Raw genomic sequence first — 25,717 nt, 5'->3', positions numbered from 1 at the left:
GTGCGATGTAAACGGAAAACACTTCATACTTCCTGAATTCCTGTCGTGGGTTCTTAAAAATATTTACCACATCGTTTCCATGTAACAAAATGAAAATAAAAATGAGGTCCACAACCTGAAAGGGAAAGGATTTTACTCCTTAATGCCTTTCATTATAGTGATCACTTTTCCATGCTGCGATTCCTACTGCAATGCGATTATATTCAGCTTATAAATGTATCAGCTGGTATAAATTACTCAACTGGTCACTAATATATCAGCTTATTGGAACCCCACAGCTGATCACCAATTTTATATCAGCTTAGACGTGACCTCACTGTTCCAAGCAAGGTTAATTGTTCCGCCTGGTCGAAGTCACTTCCGACTGACACTCTCCACCAAATGTCTTTCTCACACACTGGAGATGGTGGGAATCGGTGTAGATCCTGTTGAAGGAATTGGTAGAGGTAGAGTGTGCAGGTGAACTTAAAACTGAGCAGATTTATCTCTCTTTATTGGCCACAGAAAGATACAACTGCGACACAAAGAGAGCTCAGAGTTTATACGTCCCTCTCGTTTGAATGATAAGTGCGTTCTGCTGTTAGCCGCCTTCCCCCACTGGGGGGTGGCACTGGAATCAGCATATTCAGAGATGCCAAACCCCATAGACAACTGGGATTTATACATGAATAAAGCATCACAACTTTACCATGCATATTATACACCTCCATAAAATAGTATTGATTACATTAAAGTATATCAGCAAGGTAAATATTTCCCCAAGACTTTAAACATATATACAATATATTTCTCTATCGCCTTCCCTTTACCCTAGGTTGTTTTGATTGAAAAAAGCTGTCTGATTGCGCATCCTATCCCAAGCCACACTTTACAGTGAAATGGTGTTTGGTTGCTTATCATTCACACTATATTACACATTGTTAATTATGAATAAACAACTTTGTATGTAATATGTAACAATAATGTGAAACAACAACTCGTCGTGGGAAACAATGTTGGCACCAGAACATAAATCCTCACAGAGAACGGAGTAGAAACAGAATACATTAATTTCTTCAGTACGGTGCTTATTGTTTAGAAGACACAAAATCTATTCATCTCTTCAGTACGGTGTTCATCCTTTATTAGACACAAAATCTATTATTCTCTTCAGTACGGTGCTCTTCCTTTATTAGACACAGAATCCATTAAGTTCTTTGGTTAGGTGTTCATCCTTTATTAAACACAGAATTTATTAATCTGCTCAGTACGGTACTCATCCTTTATCAGTGAGAACCTATTAATCTCTTTAATACGGACGTGCTAATCGTTCGTAGTTCATTCTTGCTACTACCGGCAAAATTTAAGTTTAAACATTTCATCCTCGTAGTGAAGGACTTAGAGTGTTTGTGAATATCCTTTTGGTACGCTGTTCATTATTATTATTATTATTATTATTATTATTAGTAGTAGTATCCCCCCCTGGGGGTAGGGGGGTTTTCAAGAATACTCCCCCAGTATCCCTGCTTGTCGTAAAAGGCGACTAAAAGGGTTGGCGGAGGGTTAGTGCCCCTCCCCGGAAAACAACTAACTAAAAAAACAAACAAGAAGCCTCGGACAAGGACTGACCAAACGACGACGACCCAGGACCGGAAAAAGGACTTGGTGATGAGTACATGGAACGTAAGAGGAGCGAATGATGAGGTGAAAGAGAGAGAGATTGTCTAGGTGCTTGAGGGTGCGAAAGCGGATGTATGTGGAATAACTGAAACAAAATGGAGAGGAGAAAGTGTGAGAGAATGGGAGTATGGATGGGGTATATGTGCAGGAGTAGGTGAGAATGAGAGGGCAAAGGAAGGAGTATGTATAGTTGTGAGTAAAAGATGGAAGAGGAGCATAAGACAGTATGTATCAGTTGGGTCAAGGATTGTGTGGGTAAAGTTGAAAGTTGGAATACAAATGTGGGCGATTGTGTGTGTGTATGCACCAACGCAAGATCGTGCTAGAAGAGTGAGAGAAGAGTTCTGGACAAATGTGGAAGTGTGCATGGAAAAGTTTGGAAGGAATGAGAGAGTGTTTTTGATTGGTGATATGAATGGTAAAGTTGGGAATGTGAAGGTGGATGGAACAGTTGGTGAGTGGGGTGTGCCTGCTGAGATAGATGAGAATGGGAGTGCGTTAGTGGACATTTGTGCTGGGAGGGGGTTGGTGATAGCCAATACCCTCTTCAGGCATAAAATGATCCACAGGTATACATGGCGAGTGATGAGAAGGGTGGGTGGTGAACTGAATGAAAGGAAGGCAATGATTGATTATGTGTGTGTGGATGAAAGGATGCGAAGATGTGTAAAGGTTGCAAGAGTGTATAGAGGTTGGGGGAGTGGACTTTCTGACCACTACTTGGTGGTGGCCAGAATTAGAATGCAAGTAAGATGAAGGAATAGAAGAAGGGAAAGACGAGAGGAAGGAGTAGTTGCAAGGAGAGTGAAAAGGTTACAAGAGGATGAGAAAAAGGCAGAGTATAAGAGAGAAGTGGAGGAACGATTGGGCAAATATGAATTGGAGCAGATGGGAGACGTGGAAGGTGTGTGTAAGATATTTACAGAAGAAATATGTGCAGCATGTGATGTGGCGTGTGGATGGAAGAGAAGACGGAGGGGGGTGCAAGGAACAGCGTGGTGGACTGAAGAGGTGAAACAGGCTGTGGCACAAAAGAAGAATGCATACAATAAATGGATGAGAAATAGGGGCGTGGAAGAAGTTGAGGGGCGGAAGAGAGAGTTATATGTGGAACGAAAGAGAGAGGTGAAAAGATTAGTAAGAGAGAGTAAGAAGAGAGTGGATGAGGAATTTGGAAGGAATTTGAGTGTAAAGTGGAGGGACTGTAAGAAAATGTTCTGGAGAGAAGTGAAAAGAGTAAGACAGGGTGGAAGTGAAGTTAGCAGGGTAGTGAAAGATAAAAATGGTAGATTACTAGTGGAGAAGGGAGAAAAAGTGAACAGATGGAGAGAACACTTTAAGGAATTGTTGAAAGTAGAGGATGGAAGTAATGCGAGTATAAGTGGTTGGGGAATGGCTGGGAGAAGGAGGGAGGTGAGAAGACAGGAAGAAATCAGTAGGATAGAAGTTGTGGAAGCAATGAAGAAAGTTAAATCGGGGAAAGCCCCAGGAATTGATGAAGTGTGTGGTGAAATGCTGAAGCATGGGGGAGAGATAGTAGTAGAATGGATGTGGAAGATGTGCAGATTGGCCTGGGAGGAAGGTAGAGTCCCGGAGGATTGGAAGTCAGGTATAATTATTCCCTTGTACAAAAGAAAAGGGAAAAAAGAAGTGTGTGGTAATCATAGGGGCATTTGTCTTCTTAGTATAATAGGAAAAGTGTATGGTAGGATACTTATAGACAGAGTTAGAGAAAGAACAGAGAAATTAGTTGGAGAAGAACAGGGAGGCTTTAGGAAGGGAAGAGGTTGTGTAGATCAGATATTCATTCTTAGATTTTTACTGGAAAAGTTTATAGAGAAGGGAAAGAAGTTGTATGCGGCTTTCATGGATTTGGAGAAAGCATATGACAGGGTGGATAGACAAGGACTGTGGAAAGTGTTAAGAATATATGGAGTAGATGGGAAGTTGTTGAATGCTGTGAAGAGTATGTACGATGGTGCGAAGGCTGCAGTGCGTGTGGATGGTGAACTAAGTGAATTTTTCTCTTTGAAAGTTGGTTTGAATCAGGGATGTGTCATGTCTCCATGGTTGTTCAATCTGTACATGGATGGGGTAATAAAAGAGGTATAAGGTAGGGTAGTGGATGTTGGAGTGGCCCTGGTGAGAGAGGATAGTGTTTGGAAACTCCCTGTACTGTTGTTTGCAGATGATACTGTGTTGTTGAGTGAAGACGAAGGGGAGCTGCAAGGCTTGGTGGATGAGTTTGAGAGAGTGTGTAAGAAACGAAATCTAAAGGTGAATGTAGGGAAGAGTAAAGTGATGGTCTTTGAGGGGGGTGAAGTTAGTGAATGTACAGCGAGGTTGGATGGTGAGGAATTGGAAAATGTGAGTACGTTTAAGTACTTGGGTAGTGTGATGAGTAAGGATGGAGGTTTGGAGGGTGAAGTGCTTGAAAGGGTACAGCAGGGAAGAAAGGTTGCTGGTTCTTTGAAAGCAGTGATAAGAAACAGGGAATTGAGCATGGAAGTGAAAAAGTTACTACATGACAGTATTGTGATACCAACTCTAACGTACGGAAGTGAAGCTTGGACATTGTTGGAAGGACACAAGTCAAGAGTGAGAGCAGTGGAAATGAGTTATTTAAGAGGAGCCTGTGGAGTCACGTGGAGAGACAGGCTGACGAATGAGGATATAAAGGAGCGTTGTGGTGTGGATGTGGATGTGATAGGAAGCGTTATGAGGAACACACTGAGGTGGTTTGGCCATGTGGAGAGGATGGAGGATGAAAGACTGACGAAGAGAGTGTATGTGAGTGAGGTGGAGGGGGGAAGAGGGAGGGGGAGGCCGAGGATGAGATGGAGGGATGAGGTGGAGAGGTATATGAGAGAGGGGGGTGTGAGTTGGGAGCAGGGCAGTGAAATGGCGGGGGACAGGGCGACTTGGAGGCGATTTGTTTGTGGCCACCCCAAACGGGATTGAGGCGTCTGGCAATAGATGGATAGATAGATAGATTATTATTATCATTATTATTATTATTATTATTATTATTGTACTTATCATCATTATTTTCATTATTATTATTATTATTATTATTATTATTATTATTAAAAATATTATTATTATTATTACCATTATCGTATTACGCGTGGAAAAACTTGTGAAATGTTTTAAATTTTCTCTAGCCTTACCTAACCTGGTTTACTTTTTCATTCCTCTTACCATCTATTTTATTTGGCCCAGGGAACACCTTTTACAGTGAGGGATCTTGGAAATTTATTTACCTCCCCATTACGGAAGGATTCCTCGAGATTGAATACATTCATTCTCAGGTACCAAGCCCCGTATTCTCGACAGTTAACCCGTTAAAGCCTGATTTTTTTTTTTTTCTCCCAAATATTTTTTTTATGTTCATTATAATTAGTGGTCATGTTAACCTGAGTATATGTCACTAAAATTATTTTCGTATATGTATTTTATAAATTATAAGGTGTTACCATATGGTCACGCTAGGCTTATATGGGACCAGAAATTGTCGGTTATTTCAGTTATAATAATAATACATACGTTTTTTAAAACAGAATTTTATTTTCCTCTTGGTTACAGTATACAGAAACCTTCATGTCGTGATAGGATACATAAACTAATTTGTATTGCTATTCATACGCTGTGTCGTACCTTATTATTTCTTAGTGTGATAAGGAAGGAAGCATGACACACCTAGTCCAACATCACATTTACTGCATGCTGTACGACTAACAGATTTACAATACTCTGATGCACAAGGTCGCCTTTTGTTACGTGGATTTTGAATTATATGATGGTTTCTACCATCACACCTAATCGAGTCTGGTAGTCTACCTCCACAAACACTAGCCTTTGACATGGATGGACGACCAGCTCCCTTGGGGGAAGAGCCATAGGGTTTCAGATGATATTTTGCTACTTCCCACTTGATTTCCAACAGTGTTAGCTTTGATCCTAAGCTCTTATGTAAATGCCAAGCATTTTGAATAGATACATCTAACAGCCATGTAAATGTCGACCACCATCATTTTTTACCACGAATTGATATTCTGTGCCTGTTTATGGTTTCATCCACCAAATTTATACTCCCATATTCTTGCTATGTTCCCCAACCAGCAAGAAATTCTTAGAAAATCTTCTTACATTACCCACGGGACTAGCTTAGCTAAGTGAACAGTTGTTGCTAGAAACAGACCCATTGTTTTGCCACTTCGCAACTAAGAGTCCATCATCACATCACTTGTATGAAAAGATTTCCATTTCAAGTTTCTTCCCATCTTTGCAAGGCAATATGCTGCATTCCTATGGAACTCTCGACTACCTGACTGTCCAGTCCCATCATAACCTTGTTGCTTCAAATAACGTAGTAGCTTGATACTAGTAAATAGATTATCGAGGTAGAAACTGAATGGCAATTTCTTTGTATATTCAACGAAACTATCAATCATTTGAATTAGAGGAGTGCTGCCTATCCTAATTCTTTCTCATAATCCACATTCTTTTGCTCATTCTTTCTTTGATACACATCAAAGTTTACCAAATACCCTGAAGGAGTGTTTAATCATCAAACCTTGAAACCAAAGAGAATTGGTTTCCTTCTAATATATTGCTTGCACCCAAGAGACCCATAATATGCAATCACATATTCATCAAAACACAGCTTAGGTATGGGAACAAAGTGTTTGGCAAAGTTATTTTGAAGTTTCTCTATCAATGGATGGAGTTTCCATAATTTGTCTGTTGAATCCAGGACAGTATTATCAGGAAAATGCAGAAATTTCATAACCTGAATAAACCTGTCACTCCTACTAGCTGCATAAACCATCTCATTCAGCATGTCTGTTTCTAAATCCCAATAAAATCTCTTTCCTGGAAGTTTATTATACCCAGAAAGAATCAGAACTGAAAAAAAAAAAAAAAAAATCAGCTCTGCCTTACTTATTACAGGATCTGGTCAACTCTTAAACAGTGCATACCTTTGTGTTTCAGCCAAGATCATGTCAAATAAATTTTCATCAGAATACAACTCTAACAATTCATATGGACTGAAATAATGGTACGAAGTACAGTACTTTGAAAAATTACAATCTAGGAGAGAAGGAAATGAGTTAGGTAGGTCACGTTTTGTTCACTTATGTTGTTGCTCACGTTGATTCCGTTTCCGTTTTCAGTTTTCTCACTAGGTTGAGAATCATCAGCAGAGATTTCGCTTGTGTCTTCATCAAATTTAGATGTTAGTTCTAAGTGGTGTTGGTGTATTGTTGGCAAATAATATCTCAGCTCCAGTACGTAATTGTCTGCCAGTCAAGTTGTCAAGCATTCCACTTTCGTCCTCATCAGCTGAATCTTCATGGGTTTCAGCATTTGGCTCTGGAGGTTCTATATACAGCATATTAACTTCTTTATCAGCTTTATCCAATTCTTAGAGTATCTCTTCCATTGATGAACCCCCAAAAAGAAGAAAAAGAAAGTTAAAGTCTTGTCAAAGCCAAGCGTTTCCATACGGTAACACTGAAATCACATGCTTTTTTTATGAAAACCATAGAAATTAACCAATCACTCTTTATATGGATGAAAAGAGTAGTGACTTGTCTTAAAGCAAATGCCAATTCATGGTACTTGTAAGAAAAGAAAAACATAGTCTTACCTCTTCAAATGAGCCATGGTTGGCAGACAGAAAAAACGCATCTACACTTCAGCTTCTTGTGCCAGACTGAGTAGCAAGACAGTGATGCTGGTTTGATATTTGAGTTGGAAGTCACAGATATCCTTCGACTGGCAGGACATTTGAAGTGAAGAATATCCTAATGTTCTATTGTTTCTTAAAGTGCACAGTGAAAACTGACCATATGACAACGCCACGTTTTCTTGGGGGCAGTTCCCAAACACCTTCTCCTATACGATTTATTCTGCTCATTACACCGTACTGCCCTCTTGCGTGTTGCATAAACTCTTCTAGTATCTCTTTATGCTGAATAAGGAAAACGTACAAAAGGATATCAGCCACCCATATCAAAAAATAAATCACCAAGTAAGAGGTGCTACAGAGCTTCCTTCCGCGACAAGAATACAAACCCATGAATTGAATACGGTCATTGTGTGTTTCAGTTGGTATTCAGCTTCACACCTTCAACTTGATATATTTTATTTAAGTCACCACTAGAGATTATTACTATTATTATTATTATTTTTTCATCACATGGGAAATCTCTGCCAGCAAAGTGGACAGGAGCTAACTCTATCTCTAATCCTCATCACAACAATGGGCTCTCTTTAAGCCCATATCTTCAACGGCTATTATATGCTGTTATTGACACCACCAATAGATTTTATTCAATTTAGGAGAGACCATTCGAACTTGAGTGGTTAAGTACAACATTTATTAATCTTTTCGCTATTAGAAGTATATATCTCTTAATTTGGATATAACTGTTTGGTCGTAGTAAGAATAAAGAATCTATGTAAGTCCCCAGATTGAACGGATTAAACTGAATAAAATGGAGAGGAAAGAGTTAGAAAAATATCTATCAGTCATGTTTGCCTGGCTCAGCCACATTTTAATCAATATTTTCCTTGATTAACCCTCCACTATCATAACACATTCTATACTGTACGTTATTCCTGAGGCTGGTAGACAACGTTTCAGAAACCCAACTGAACTTTTTAAAAGAAGAAATGTGATTTGTTGCTAAACCAATTTTCCATTGGCTAAGATAAAAATGATATTTAAAGAACTGGTAGAAAAATCTATGCAATTACGACAACTTCTTAGCTAAAAATGATGCGACTTTCATAGATCATTAATAGGACCTGCACGTCTTTTAAAACAAAGCTTGCGTTACTATTATGACAATTCAGTTTTAATGAGAAAGGTCAGACCAGTTTAGTTTGACATGTATTAAATAGATGATATCTTTGCCAGTGACGTAGGTGCTGTAAAATAAGAGACTGTTCAAGTTTTAAATCATAATCCAACTGCATATTAAAGGTATTATTTTAATAGACTTAATTGGTTAATGTTGTCTCTACTTTAAAAAATTGAAAGATATTTCTGATATAATTTTAAGTAATTAAAATATTGCCTGCCTATCTGTCTTTTTATCTCTCTATGCATGTCTGTCTACATATCTGTGTATTCTGCGGTACTTCATTCTGTGTTGACTGGTCACAGTAAACACCCCTAATTATTCACGAAATACCTCTAACCCTTCTAATTACTCCTGCACCTAATCTCTCCACCCCGTTCTCCACTCTCTTCCCCACTTCTTCCATCAACTTCTCACTCATATATTCCCGTATTGTCCTTTTTTTTTTTCTTTTTTTTTTTTTTCAACCCTCCAGCTTGTTTTGAATTCATTTGATGGTTAAGTTAGATTTGGGAATGGATGAGGTTAGCATACGTTTGGATTACGTCAAGGGAAGATTAAGATAAGGTCTGATAATGTGAGGATAAGATAATGGCAATATTAGAGAGTCGATCTGACTACGAACCGAAGAAACAAATTCGTATCTCAGTGGCAGGACTCACCGAATTCCATGCAATCATTACTTAGTAAAATGCTGAATAGTTTTGCTGAGGGCATCTCAACACCCCTGGAAGGAGCCTACGGAGGGGCAAACAGAGCGCAACTTGACTCCCGGCGACAGGGACATAAATCCGCCCTGGCCGCGCACCCCTATGACCCGGAACTCACCCACCGCCACCATAGCAGGAAAAAGAGACTACCTTCCGGGCGAACCAACCACCGATAGGATCGGGGTGGAGCTATTACTCTAGCTCTGGGTAGCAAACCTAAGAAGGCGGATACCCGCTCAACCCTCCTACAGGAGATGGTCTGCAGCCGCCCTGGAAGTAAACAGGAGACGGCTGATAACTGCTCCTGTCTTCATCAGGAGACGGCCAGAAGTCGCTCTGAAGGTGCCCTACAAGAGACGGCCGGTAGCCGCTGTAACTTGCAATACTTTGGTAATAGAAACTCCGTGTACAAACAGCTAGATAAGGAGTTTACTACAAGCTCACAGTAAAATAGTCTGCCCGTCTCGGCTGTCTGCTATCAACTGATGCAATAACGCCGTCTTCAGGCGTGGGAAAGCATGCTGACCTAGCAAGATTAGTGGGGGCATGTATGCATTGGGGGGGGACATATATACATCGGGGGTAGACATATTGTGGAGGGGGTACACCGCTCTGAAGGTGCCCTACAAGAGACAGCCGGTAGTGGCTCGACCTTCCTACAGGAGACGGCTGGCAGCCGATCCGGAGGTAATCAGGAGACGGCCTGTAGCCGCTCCAGCCTTCGTCAGGAGACGGCTGGCAGCCGCTCCGAAGGTGCATTTGAGTCGGCCTGTAGCTGCTCCTCCACAGGCCATGGCCACTAGCCAGGCCTTTGCGACGGCTGGTAGCTGCGCCCTTAGAAGGCCATGGCCAGTAGCCAGGCCCTACGAGAAGAGATGGCCGGTAGCCACTCCTCTGTCAGGTGCTGCCTCCCCTCCATGAGACTACTTCTCAGAGGAAGGTCCCAGCCTGGAGGACTGCTGGAGAGGCCCTGTGGCCACCACTGGGTTCTTCTCTCTACAGCCAGTCTCTGAGAGGCCTCACCTGACGGACCCTGACGGAGGCTGACGCCGCAAAACGCTCCTGACAGACCACCAGAGACCACAGCTCGCAGTACCTCGAGACCGCCCCCAGGACTCCTGGGCGGGACATCCCCACACCTCGACACCGAAGACCCTCGTCCTCCGTCAGGCGCATGAGCGAACGATTCAGGCAGCTGTTCGGCCCGTCCAGAGGGCCAGACTCCAGCCCCAAGCCCTGAGAGTGCGGGGCCCTCCACCACCCACAGCCCTGGACGAGAGAGGACGCCCCTACGAGTGATTCCGTGGCCCCTGAATACGGAGGCCCCCAGCGGAAATCAGCCCCGTCAGTAGTCAGGCTGAGCTGCTCCCACCGCCCTTGTACCTGACCGCCACCACGCCCAGTCCCGATAGTGAATGACATTGAAAGTACAGTTAAAGTGATACAGTGAAGCGGAGGCAGAACAGTGAGTTACTAAAATACGAGAAGTCAGAAGTAAAAGCTGTCAGTGTTAATGTAAAAGAAAGGTGGAATAGGTAAGGTAACTATGAGACAGTGAACACGGCCGAGCAGTGAATAAAATGTCTGTCTGAGTGAACGTAATCCCATTACAGTGACTTAGCCTCACGCTAAGATCAATCAGAGGCTCCTAGAACCAAAATAATAATTAACAGCGTAACAGACAAACGAAGTAGACAGCCCTACAGTGATAACAGTACCTCTGCCCCAGTGAACGGAGCTCCACCTAACAGATAAAGTCTAGGCTTCCCACGAGTGACAGTGCTTGATTTCTCTGCCCTATGACTCCTGATCTTAATTAACGTACTATTCACTTTTATCTTGTCCCAAATAGTATCCTGCGTGATACCGCTACCCACGATCTAGACATAAGTTTTCTAATTGCCCAGAATAATTACTCTTGTGACATCTACCCGTCCCACTTGTAGAATTTAGCAATACACGTGTAAGGTTGCCTTGTCTCCTGTCTCTCTCTCTTATTTGTCTAAGTTCCGGTCTAGAAAGAGAACCCAGGTACACACTAGGCGTTAGAGGGACGGGAAGCCGACCCTAAAGCACCTAGCATTACACTTAGTGTTCAAATAGCAAAAGTATCTCAGCTCTCAGTTGAACTCTCTCTCTCTCTCTCTCTCTCTCTCTCTCTCCATGGCCAAAACACTTCCGAATGCATCTTAACTTGTCCCACAAACATCACACTGTACTTGACAATCTCCACGTCTCATTTTTCCACCATCTTAGGCTACTACTGACATGACCCCCTCCCTCCCAACACACACACACACACACACACACACACACACACACACACACACACACACGAGAGGGGGAGGGGTGAAACAGCCTAAATATATGGTATTTCAAACCTTCTCCTTCTCCATGTGCTTATACGTGTACAAGAAACAAGGGTAGGTATTACTTTTACTCATAACACATCTCATCAGTTTACAATAAACCCTTCAGTCCTAAACTGCACTGGTATTATATTTTTGGTATTTTTATGCGTTTTTATTGTCTTTGACGAAGACTTTTGAAGTGGAGAGGTAAGATGTAGGCTCCAGCAACCTCTTGAATCCAATGACTTTTTTTTTTTTCTTTTTTTTTTAGTTTTGTTACCACCAGATAATATTATTCTGCTCACGAGATTTTTTTTTTTTAATTCCAGTGATTAAAAAGGTCTTTATTTATCCTTCACCACTGTAAATCAGATTCTTTTAGTTTATTTAAACTGTATGACCCTAGGGTATATGAAAACTGTCATCGCATTGTAGATGTTAACTCCTTCAATACAGGACATGTCTACTAAATTGAATCTAGTATCTGTTGCTAGCAAGAATACGTGGAAATTTAATGTCATCGTAGTGAAGAGTTCAAGGAAGCGAGAAAAACGATGGGCGAACAATTTTTTGTTCACTGACCTGCTCGTTAGTCAACATCAATTTCGTTCCCGTCATATTCTCACCGACACATCATAAACAAACATCAGCTGATACTCTTTTGATGGCGATGTTTTTCTTCTCCGTACGCGAGGCCACATCTAAAATGGATAACGCCGTGTGTTGGGAGCATTAATAAAATATAAATTACATCATACTGGAGGGATTATTAGTGATGGACAGAGAAAGGCAGGTTTTGAGACGCAGCAGATGAGCAATAGAATACAATGCCTAGGAACTTTAGTGTTTATGATGAGAGACCTAAAAAGTGAGAATTAACACTGGCCCCGTAAAATGATGGAAGTAGAAAGAGGTGGGTATGGAGCACCAGGAGGAAACAATAACGATCTGCGACTTAAGGATATGTGCTAAGCCTGTAGGTTTATGCATTAGTAATTCATAATTCAAACACAAAGAAATATAAATATCCAAGTCAAGAAAAAATTCTAGAGAATGTTGAAAGGAACCTGATTGATTATGTGCTTGTGACAATAGCTAGAACAACGTTCACTATATTTGCTGAACCCTCCATAACGCATGGCTAAACTACCTAGATGTATTTATTTTGTATTTTTGTATGTCATCAGTCAGGTAATATTAGACAAGAGAGAGAGAGAGAGAGAGAGAGGTTAATGCCACCCCTCTTGCTTCTGAACCGCACTGAGAGTGAGAGAGAGAGAGAGAGAGAGAGAGAGAGAGAGAGGTTAATGCCACCCCTCTTGCTTCTGAACCGCACTGAGAGAGAGAGAGAGAGAGAGAGAGAGGTTAATGCCACCTCTCTTGCTTCTGAACCGCACTGAGAGAGAGAGAGAGAGAGAGAGAGAGAGAGAGAGAGAGAGATGAATGGTTTGCAATGTGATGTCAGAGGTTTACAAACTGAAAAATTATTTTCATTCCTTTGCTTTAATTCACTTCTTTCAGACATCTTTTGCTACATGTACACAACGTATTCTTCATATATTTTATACATCTGGAGGCTGTAAACATTGATGTTCACATGACGGATCTAATATTACTGTAAGACACTGTCGACTACGTTGATGGAGCTGCAGGAGGCTGGAGGGCACAAGTTAAAACGAGTTACAAACTTATGCTGAATTTGATTAGCTTAGTCCGGCGGATCGAAAATACTTAGCAAAAATCAAAGAATGTAAGAATAATATATAAATATACATAGCTGTATAGTTATATACAGTACAATAGAGAGAGAGAGAGAGAGAGAGAGAGAGAGAGAGAGAATAGGTTAACACTGGAGCTGAGGGAAGAGGAGTGAGGATGGTGATTAACGGTGAAGGGTGGAATATCTCATTTCTAATGTATGCAGGCGATGCTGTGTTACTTGATAACAGTGAACAGGGGCTTTGCAGTCTGATGCAGTGTCTTGCGAATATCTGTTAGTGGAGTGTTTTGAAAGAAATATTTTCGGTATGGTGTGCTGGTGTATGGAGAGAGACGTGAACTTATGAATGGGTTCTGATATCTGCGTGCTGCATTGGAAATAAATGTAAATGTACCAACCCAATGTAGAGTAGAGTGTTTTAGGGATGGATTGCAGCTGGTGCTAAGAAGGCCTAATATGTATCAGAGTTATGGATGCTGCAAGAAAATTGTAGGAAAATGTGTTAGTTCTCAAATTAACTTATGGGTGTTAATGTTTGTATGTCATGATTGGAAACTCTAGAACAGGCACTGGAGACGGCACCCCTGAGAAAAGGAGTTAGTGTGCAGAATGCATATGGTATTATACAATGTGGTATACAAAAGGTAATAAAGAAGTCTATAGTTACAAGTAGCAACGTAAAATGGTAAACCATGGACAGTATGAGGACTTTAGCAAAACTATTCTGCTTAGGTGACTTTCGTGTAGTCAAGGTCATTATTCGACTCCTCCCTCCTCTTTCAGTTTTCCCATGATTCTCTCTCTCTCTCTCTCTCTCTCTCTCTCTCTCTCTCTCTCTCTCTCATAGTATTTTAATTTTGTTTTACATACGTGACTTCGTTTACGCATTACCTTCAGTGTTAAAGTTGAGCCCCTCGCTGGGGCCGTTAAATCTGCCTCGGCTATAGTCTCGTCTCTCTCTTTCTCTCTCTCTCTCTATCCTATAATCCCCCAGCCTTTCCTCCCACCCTCTCTCTCAATATCCCCTCATCCCCACTCTGGACAACAGGGTTCGTGATTATCAAGGATTATCATTTGTTTGGAAGATAAACCGCCATCCCTGTTAGTTTACAATTCTCAACAATAAACTTAGTTTTCGTACGGTTATTTTCCCCTTTAATATTCACTCTATTTTAGTTGTCAAGTTTATAACACTGGCACAAGAAGGTTTTTATATCGGGTTACTGCCTTCTTAGTGTTATAATTATACATTTTCCTTTTCTTTGATTTCCTTCCCTCTCTCCTTTATTTATTCATTCCTTCTTTCTTTCCTTCTTTCTTGCCTTTTGTTCCTTCCTTCCTTCCTTTGATTTCTTCCTTTCCTCGGTCCTTCTAAATTCTTACCTTTATTTCTTCCTTCATTTCCTTCCTTTATCTCTATTTCTTCCTTTCCACATTTCTTCATTTCCTTCGTTTCTGTGTCTCCTTCCTGCCTTCATTCATCCGCTCTTTATATTATTTCTTTGCTCTCTCTCTCTCTCTCTCTCTCTCTCTCTCTCTCTCTCTCTCTCCACACTGCAGCCTCCTCAGCGTCATTTATTTTCCACTTTTCTCTTCCGGAATCCCTTACTCCCCTTCCCCTCAGCTGCCTCAATAAAGGAGAGGGGAAAACTCCAAATTCCCCTCTTTGAGCCTATTCTTGGCCCACCATAAGTCGTGCCAAAGAAAAAAATGTTGCTGAAAATGGTGGTGGTGGTGATGGTGGTGGTGGTCGTTGTGGTGATGGTGGTAGTAGTAGCAGTAGTAGTAGTAGTAGTAGTAGTAGTAGCAGGAGTAGTAGCAGTAGTAGTAGTAGCAGTGGTAGTAGTTGTAGTAGTAGTAGTAGTTTTGTTAGTTGTAGTAGCAGTAGTAGTAGTGGTGGTAGTAGTAGTAGTGTTGTTGTTGTTATTGTTGTATTAGTACTACTAGTAGTAGTTGTTGTTGTTGCACCAGTAATAGTAATAGTACTTGTTGTTATGTTAGTAGTATTAGTAGCAGTAGTAGTAGTTGCTGTTGTTGTTCTTTTTGTTGTATTTAGTAGTAGTTGTAATACCAGTTGTTATTACTGTTGCAGCAGTAGTAGTAGTAGTTGTAGTAGCAGTGGTGGTGATGGTGGTGGTGCTACGGGTAATGGTGGTTGGAACCCCAGACTTTTTCTAAAATGTGAACTCAGTGAACTGCAGGATGAATTTGCTCCCTCCCTGCAGTATGCCACCCTCCTTTCAGGGGATGGGGAAGAAGCTGGGAAGTACAGTCGAGCCACCCAGTCACATCAGTGCCATCACGTGAAGGCGACTATCTCCAGCACTTAAATGGTTGAAAAGGCTGGTGCAAATAAAATCAAAGGTGTAATGTGTAAATGGTGATGATTATTCCTCGGCGCCCCCTTTCCTGCACAATGAAGGAGAAGGCAAAGCGTAGAATTTCCCTCCTTTATCCTATTACTGGATATCCATAATTTTTCTTTCGGCCTGCTAATAATAATAATAATCATCATCATCATCATCATCATCATCGTCAAAACCAGAACACTGTAAAACTGTCCAAGGACAATTTTGATAAAAACTTCCCATGGCCATTCTCTACTAGAAGCCGAGATATAATGGAACCTTGAGTTCAGGATCACCGACCTTGTCCATGTTATCTTAGGTCATCACAATCTATAAGTTTATTAAGTTTGGAGGCTCTAGCTTTAATACTTCATGAAAAACTAGATGATGTTATATCTGGAAGAGTCCTTTATTTTTCTTTTTTCGTCCCAGGCGAGTTCAAAGAGTAATAAACCATATTCCCTTATGGAATGCGTCCACCTTAAGGCTATTTTGTAGAAAATTTTCAGATTCCGAGCTGATGCAGTTCTTGAGACAGTGCGGCTGAATAACTTTTCTGTATTTCGGATAATATCCGGGGATCCATTTGACGGATTGCCACCATAATTAGCCAAAGAAATGGACAGCTGTCCGACTAAGCTGACATAGTTTGAAGAAATATCGCAATTTTAAATTAAGTAAGAATAACAGTACTGTAATAATATTGACAAAAACAAGACAATATTCCCGTCCCCCATTGCCACTGGCTCCAACAGCAGTAGTTCAGTACATGAAGGACGTTGCCCAGTGAGTTGGCCTTCCTATGGGCAGCCTTTCGGTGTACAGTACACAAGATCAGCTCAGGCATCGCAAATAACAAAGCTGGCCACCGCAATCTAAAATACAACTCCGCAATCGCAATTCTGCAACCTCTGACCCTTACCTTCCGTTACCGCAATTCCGCAATAAGCTTGGAATGTGCAGTTCAGCTACCTTATTAATGCAACCACAATCCAACCAGTTTCACAATTTTCAATACAAAGTGCACAAACAGGGGGTAAATCGATTGGTAATGTAGTGGATTACTGTATTTATAATCTATTTATGACATTAATTCCCCACCGTGACAGTCACTGTGACCCTCACTACTCACTAGTGACTCCGTTCATATCTGTACAAAAATAATATTACATGGAAAAGAAATAGCCTTTGTGCCACTCGCGACAATCAATCTGACCAGCAGCAGAATGCAGTCCACAGAATTTAAATAGATAATTTTTCATAGAAATGTGATTACTCTTGCAGAAAATAACTCAGTAAGACCATAAAAAAAGTATTTTCAGTGATCACCATTACATTAGCCGTTAAGATCGTCATCTGTCAAACTGTGGAACAACTGTGCATGATTAGCTATGCATGCCACAAAATATACTGCCATGCTGGCTTATAGTATATCATATCGTATCATATCAAATCATTTTCTCCTGGCATCGCTCATCCCTACTGCTAACTGATGCAGCGACACCTTGCCCACCGCCGCTGCTGGCCGGGAATCCTGTTCAAGCTTGATATTCATGAGACATGCTGTAGCCTCTACTAACCGACACCGACCACCACGTGGGAGACTACGGACAGGATTGAGATTGCAGTACTTCCGCAACACAATACCACAAGTTTCGGATGAGTTTGCTGCAATCGCTATTCCGCAACTGAAATCATGCAGTCTGCTATTGCGAAAATTGCGGATTGCAGAAGTGATTGCAGAGGTGCCCAGCTCTGGTAAATAAACACTGGCTTCTTAAGTTCACTGTCCAAATAATTTTCTAAATAATTACACTTAATGCTTGTCAAATACATTTCACTGTTTTCAGAAGTACCGGAGATATACAGTGTTCACTAATTGCACTGACACTGAACTACACTCAGACTGAACTGAAACTGCTCTAGTCTCTTCCCCATCTATATATAAGCTTCCTATATTCTAGAGTGATCTACTACTTCTCCAAAGTTCTTGTGCGTTCTCGAGGGAACAACAGTTACCAGCTCGGAGACATCCAAATTATCCAGAGTTTTCTTACACTGCATAACAGTCTAAATTATTTTGCATACAAATTGAGAATGAATTACATAATTTAACAAACAATCGCATAAGCAAAACATTATAGAGAAAATGAGCACAAAAATCAATGTACAACTTACAAAATGGCTCCACCCACAAACAGCAAGCTAACTGGCAACTCTGACATGTAACGGGGAGGGGGGGGGGGGAAATACGAGAAGCACTGAGAACCTCCCAGTAAGTCCTATAACTAGCCAATCCTGCTTCTCAACAATAATAACAAAGCCCTAAAGACCTAAAAGATTGTGAAATATTAAAATACTGTAACTAGTGGGGGTCAGGGGGGTGATCTCTGTAAACTAATTATAAAAAAAATGCCATGTATGGTGACAAAGTTTTAAGCGTTAGGAAATGTGCTGTAGTTGGAGTAAAAAAAAAAAAAAAAAGTTAATCGACTAATAAGTGTTTCCAGAAAAAAATAATGCTTCTCTTCTCCTTACCAATAGATAAATGCAGTAAATTTTGATAAATTATTGCATGTGGAAAAATTGTTGTAAATGATAAGAATTAACAATCGTTTTCAAATGAAATAACGGCAGTTAGTGGTGGGAAACAATGGTGTAAATGCCGACAGTAAAGTTAATTGTGAAAAATGCAGTAACTGAAAAAAGTGCTGCAGTATTCAAAGATAAACACTGTAAATTTGGGAAAATTGTTGTACATGGAAAACTTGCTGTAATTATAAATATATGATTAAAATTTTCTGAATAAAAAAATTGGAATTAATGGTGGAAGATAATGCTGTAAATGGGGACATAATAAAGGAAGTTGTGGGAGAAATGCTATAAATGGTGGAAAATGCCTTCCCTTCCTTTCCCCCCCACCTACTCAGTAAAATCGAGGGTAAAACTCCCAGTCTCCCTCTGTATACCTATTCTAAACCATTCCTGGTTAATTCCTCTCTCAACTCAGTTAACAGGAAAGAATGAAAGAAAATGTATATAAAAAGGAATGTCGTATGTCTTGGAATATGCTAAATGTGGTAAGAAAGCTGGAAATTGTGAAAATTGCTTGAAATGGAGGTAAAATGATATAAATGGTAACAATTGCTGGAAAGATGGTAAAATTTTGTAAATTGAGAAATTGCTGGAAATGGTGTAAATGGTGGAAACTGCTGGAAATGGTGAAAAATGGTGGAAATAGTGGAAACTGCTGAAAATGGTGGTTAGATGCTGTAAGTGGTGAGAATTGCTGGAAATGATGGTACAAGTAAAATGCTGTATATTGAGAAAATTGATGGAAATGAGGGTAAAATGTTGTAACTGATGAAAATTGCTGGAAATGGTGGCTAGATGCTGTACGTAGTGAGGATTGCTCTACATGACGACAAACTGCTGTAAATGGCTGTAAATGGTGGAAATTGTTAGAGATGGTTGCAGAACGCTGTAGAGTAAAGCCTGCTGTAAACTGCAAAAGTGCTGGAAACTGTGGTGAAATGCTGTAAATGGTAGAACTGCTAGAAATGGTGATAGGGTATAATGCCGTAAATGGTAAAAACTGCTGGAAATAGTGGTAAATTGCTGTAAATGGTTAAAAATGGTGGTAAAATACTGTAAATGGTAAAAACTGCTGGAAATGGAGGTAAAATACTGTAAATGGTAAAACTACTGGAAACGGTGGTAGGCTATAATGCTCTCAGTGGTAAAAACTGTTGAAAATGGTGGTAGGCTGTTATGATGTAGATGGTAAAAACTGCTGGAAACTGTGGTAAAATGCTGGAAATGGTGATAAATTGAAGTAAATGGTAAAAACTGCTGGAAACTGTGGTAAAATGCTGGAAATGGTGATAAATTGAAAATGGTAAGAACTGCTGGAAAAGGTTGTAAAATGCTGTAAATTGTTAAAACTGCTGGAAAGGGTGGTAAAATGCTGTAAATTGTGAAAACTAATGGTAATGATGGTAAGATTTTGCAGATGATGAAAACTGCTAGGAATGGTGGTAAAATGCGGAAAATGTTGAAAATTGTTGTAAATAATGGTAAAATTCTGCAAATGATGACTTTTGCTGGGAACGGTAGTAAAATGCTGTAAATCGTAGTAAATGATGTAAATGGTGAAAATTCCTGGAAATAGTGGTAAAATGCTGCAGGTGAATAATGTTGTAAATCGCAAAATGCTGGATATGATGAAAATTGCTGGGAATGGTGGTAAAATGCTATAAATGGTGAGAATTGCTGTAAATGGTGACCAAATGCTAGAGTGGCAAAGGTCTGTAAATGGTGGCAAAATGCTGCAAATGGTGAAAACTGCTGAAAATGACTGAAAATGCTGTAAATGATGAAAACTGACAGAATACTCAATGATGAAAAATGCTGGAAATGTTATTGTGCTTTATAATATATGCTGTAAATGATGATTATGTGGATGAGGGAAAATGTCGCAATATGGTTGAGAAAAATGCTGTTAATGGTGAAAATTGCTGGAAATAGGGATAAAATCCTGTAAATGATGGTAATTATGTGAATGAAAGAGTATCCCGTAAATCATGGGGAAATGCCGTTAATGGTGAGGGTAGGCTATTATGCTGGCCAGTGGACGCGGCCATACTTGGTGATTACGTCAATATAAGATTCTTCAGGATGGGGATATCTTTTTTTATAACTTTATTTTAGAGGCAATCAGGTGGTGTTATTCAGCTTTGGAGACCTCGTCGCGAAAGGGTTAACGAAGGCTATGTTTAAGTCTGTCAGTTCTATGTCTCCCCTAAGGTGAGTAAATGGTATGAAGTTAGACAGAATGATGGACAGATAGACAATATAGATGGACAGAGGTATATTGCAGTGAACTGACAATTGAATGTGGATGGAAAGAAGGATTATGAGTAGACAGTCAGATAGAAATACAAACATTAATAGACAGAAAGACATGGACAGATGGGAATAGATATTTATATAGATATATAGATTGATGGATGGATAAATAGGGATAGATTAACACACACACACACACACACACACACACACACACACACACACACATACAGAAAGAAAGAAAGATAGATAATAAACAGCCAGATAGATAGACAGACAGATAGATAGATGGACAGATAGATAGATAGGTAGATAGATAAACAGAATCATAAATATGGCTGCAGATAGCTAGTTAGATGGATGTGAAGATGGATGAATGGATAAACAGATAAACAGGATAAAAGATACCTAGATAGGTGGATGGGAAGGAAAGATGGATAAACCGATGACCAAACAAACAGAACGATAAACAGACACAGAAAAGAGTAATCTTCCTCAACTTCCAGAAAATGTTGGTCTGGAAAGCATAAAACACTTGGGAGCTCAAATGGCGTTTAAGTCCTGACTCTCAACATAAATCTGTCTCTCCTGAAAGTATTTGCCTTCAATAAAACTCCACGGTCCAGTAATGTATCTCTCTGCTAGTGTATTTTTGCTAGCACGGGAGATTTCTTTATGACTCGTTTCAGAGATTTATTTTTCTTTTTTTTTTCTTTTTTTTTTTTAAATCTGGCCCGCACGGAGTCCGACGAGGTGTTGTTTTTGGTCGAGTTTGTTCGTTTGTTTGTAAACAACATTGTGGAACAAAGGCTGAATGAAATTACATGAAACTTTCAGGATATGTGGACACTGGTTCCCAAAGAAAGTGATTAAATTTTGGAGGTAATCAAGTGAACCTGACAGGTCATAATCATGGTCCCTGATTTTCAGAGGGCTATAACTTCAAATAGGTTGAAGAACGAGATATTTACTAGTGGAACATATAGGAACTCGTATAATGGGCTTTCATTTGGCACCAAGACTTTTGACCTTGAATGACCTTGAAAGGTCAAACTCAAGGTCACAGATATTCAGAGGGCCATAACTCGAAACTGGCTGAAGATAGAGATTTACTATTATCAACATATAAGAGATCCCATATGAGTTTTTAATTGGTACCTTGACCTTTGACCGTAAGTGACCTTGAAAGATCAAGCTCAAGGTCATGCATATTCAGGGGGCTATAACTCGAAACTCGTTGAAGATAGAGATATTTACAATTACCAAGATATTGGAAGACTCATATGGGCTTTCATTTGGCAGCATGACTTTTGACCTTGAGTGACCTTGAAAGGTCAAATGCAAGATCATGGATTTTCAGAGGGCATAACTTGGAAACATTTGATCCATTACCTTAGACTTTAACTGTGCACTGAAGCTAAATGGCAGAAACGAGTCAATATTTAATAGCAATAAAATAACTGCTGTCGGGCGAGGTTTGTTGTGCCTGGCACCACTTACATATATATATATTTTTTACTCTAGTTCCTTTAATTCAGTCTTATGCCTTATTACCTCCGCCACATGATATCTCCAAAAGTTCTCAATGAATTTCAATGAAATTTTGTGGAAGGGTGGGCCATGGGCCAAGAAAGAATTGATTCAATCTGGGGGAAGATCCGGATCCTCTCTATCCCGCACAATGTAAGTTTTCAAATAAATTTCAATGAAATTTTGTGGAAGGGTGGGCCATGGGTCAAGAAAGAATTTATTAAATTTGGTGGCGGATCCGGATCCGGCATTGGTGAAGGTATGCAGTCTCTAAGTGTTTTCTAGTTTCCTTTTGTTTTCTCGCTATCGACATGTTTTACTTAGCTCAAGAGGGCGTAATCAAGTTAGAGGGTCTTAGATATAGCTTTCACAGACTTTTTCACCATTAAAAATCTGTCCTGAATCAAATAAAATCGTAAGATGGTAGCCATAACAAAATGGACAATACGACATTGGAATGGAAGGATTAAAACTCCAATAACGACCTAACTTATTTGTCTGTATCATATATTCCTGTCAGCTTAGTTTCTTCCCTAAGATGGCATATATTTGAATTTTTTCTTGATATCACTAGACGACTTTAGTCAAGTTAGAGAGGCCTCTGGTAGCGACGAGGTTAATGAAGGCTGCGTCTCACCTTTCACACTCGGAAAGTCTCTCGCATTATGAAAAAATATAAAATGTACAATAAAGCAATTCATCACAGGACTGAAGGGGATATGCAGTGTATTCTTGTCCTTGGAATGTTTCTGTCATCTCTTTCTCAGGGATACAGTTTTGTCTTACATTTTAGCTCCTGTTGTTCAATGATGCAGTTGCCATTTTTTTCTCACTTTTAGTTGATCATTCTGCTTACAAGAGTACGGCAGCAGCAGAAATAAGTGAAGTCTATTTCTAATCATTTCAGTTCAAGAAGCATCTCCTGATTTGAATACAACCATTTGATATTATATATATATATATATATATATATATATATATATATATATATATATATATATATATATAAAGGTAATTGTATTGAAGTGAATATTAACCCCTTTAAGGGACTGAAGCAAACCAGTGTCGATGAAAAGACTCAACCAACATACCAGAAAATATTAAACTATAATATATTCAATAAAATGCTAAGGAAAATGAACTACGAGGTCTCCCATGTTACGAGAATGCGGCTCCTGCTCTCACTGAACGCTTATTTCCAGACTGCATTCAGGGTGACCTTGGCAAAATTACTTCCAAGCTCCTGTAAATCCAGGAGCAAGGAGCAGCTGAAAATTATTGTGTGCAACACTCCCAGTACCGTTCGTTTGTCACTTCAAGCTGCTTCAGAGATATCTACTGAACGTACCTAAACCCGATATACAGTCGAAAAGTGGCAGCAATAATACACAGTAACCCATTTTCTATGTCGGTAATGAGTCAGTGTTCCTATGGATCACGGCCAAAAACCTCCAAGAGTTCTTAATACTGAAAAGATATACAACAAAAACATACAAAATCAGGTACTTAGGCGCTTGAGCTAATTTTTATCGTTTTCTCTGCTAGTAAAATAGACTCTAACTTAAACTGAATACCTATGCTCTTGGTTTGCCAGTTAGGTATGCTGAGGGGGATGCCGACAGGATATATGAGAACCTTGGTGCAGTTACTCAGCATTTGTCATAAGTTATGAGTGGCTGTCATTACAATGCATATCATATATTGTGACATATCCATAACATTACAGGCTTCAAATGCTCCAAACTATAAGGCAGGTGGTGGCGACCACCGTCCACCACTTAGTTGATGTACTGCCTACTTCCTCCTTCACTATTTATCATTCTATCACTGCATGCTATCCTTTCTTCCTGTTTCTCACTTTCCTTCATATCACTTCTTATTAATCCTCTTTCCATTTTAGGTGAAGTTATATTGAGTGACAAGCCTAATGGCTTCCTGTAAACCAGGACACCATTTACAGCACTGGGTGGTAACCAAATAGCCTGATAACTGGGTGATGTGGAGTCTGCTATGGTGCCTCTGCTACCTGGGTAAAGCGACAGTAATGCGGCGCCGATCCAGGAACTAAACCTCCACATTTTCCCCCACGCCCCACATCAGCGAGGACGTCAGCCACAAAGAAACATCTGTTCGCTGTTGCTTGCTTGCAGTTGATGGGACTGATCAACCAGACAGACGTGAATTGATCAACAATAACAACAACAACTCCAAAAACTTTTTTGATCTTATAAGCAGGTAATAAATGGCTTTGCAAATGCCCAAATAGAGAGCAGTCATTGCACCAGCTAATATTAATGTAAGCTGTCAGTTCACTAATTCACTTACTAGCTCATTGACATATGAACCAATGGACAGTAAGTCACGTCCACATGCACCTGCCACCTGGGTACACACAGCCGCTGCTTCATATTTTGAATCAATCACAGTTGTAATATAACTGTCGGATTCCTTTCACTTCTCTGTACTCTGTTAGGATAATAATTCCTTACCTCGTTCTATTTTTTTTCATTTCGGGGATTTCCTAATAGTATTTTCGTTCTTGCTATTCTCATTTGCATTCTCGGATCACTTTGCAAACTTGTTTGTGCTATACTCCTATTTTTTAACCTGTTCCTTGGTCACTTTATTCAATCTCCTCCCAATTTATTTCCTATATTCATTGCATACTTACGATTCTTAACTCCTTTGTATGGGGTTGGAAGCTTTTGTATAAGTCACACAATACAGCTGTCTGGCCGCTTTCTTCAGGTTAATACCTATATAACACAGTGACAGTCACAAGATAGAGTCTGAACTTTACTGAGTATTGGTGGAGAGGGTAATTATGACACCCATGGGCGAGTTGCGTCTGTCTTACGAGATAGGACAGGCATATATAACCAGTATCCGGCCCCAAATGTAGACGCAAATGCCGAGACTATTAATAAATGACAGTCAGTTTTCTGTTGGGAATAGTCGATAGAGGTGAAAACAGTGGGATGCATTTACTTTAACAAGGACGGAAACAGTGGGGTACGATTTCTTAACTATAACAGCAAAAGTTAACAAACAAATGTGGTTAACACTGTCGATCTGATATGGCTTACTCACAGTTGAGTAAACATGTGTAGCATTGATTGGAATACTGTAGTAGAGATTATTGGAATACGAAACAATTAGTTGTGAAAGTATTAACACGCTCAGATTCCTGTAATTCACTCAAAGCTCCGTCTAATACCTAGCGTTGAAATACTAATAACACGAAAGATTAAGCGGATATCTTCTTGCTACTCAATCATCTTTTAGGGATTTGATGCTGTTGTTCCTGGAATCCGTTCGAGTTGAGAGACAGAAGGAAACCGGAAGCTAAACTTTATGAATACAGTCAGAATGAGTTCATATTTCGACTCTATTAACAGACCAACTGAATCACGATTACCCTCAGTACAGTATTCCAATGTATCATCAGTCAGCTACAAGTGGCGTCCCCTAAAGTCCATGAATCACTTAGAAGAAAGGTATAGATGAACATATGCACGGATACACTGATTAAGGAACTGATGTCACGAATTCGCGCGAGCTTATTTATAAATTCGTGACATAGTATCAGTGAGAAAAACACAAATTCTAGTGGAATTCCCACTACGCATCACTCAGTTCAACCGTCCTCGTATTCACTGCAATCGGGATGGTTTTCAAA

The sequence above is a fragment of the Coenobita brevimanus genome, chromosome 2 (genome assembly GCF_032717465.1).
Source record: "Coenobita brevimanus isolate Jiangsu-jjx chromosome 2, ASM3271746v2, whole genome shotgun sequence".
In the NCBI taxonomy this organism is placed as follows: Eukaryota; Metazoa; Arthropoda; class Malacostraca; order Decapoda; family Coenobitidae; genus Coenobita; species Coenobita brevimanus.
This window is presented reverse-complemented; position numbering follows the sequence as displayed.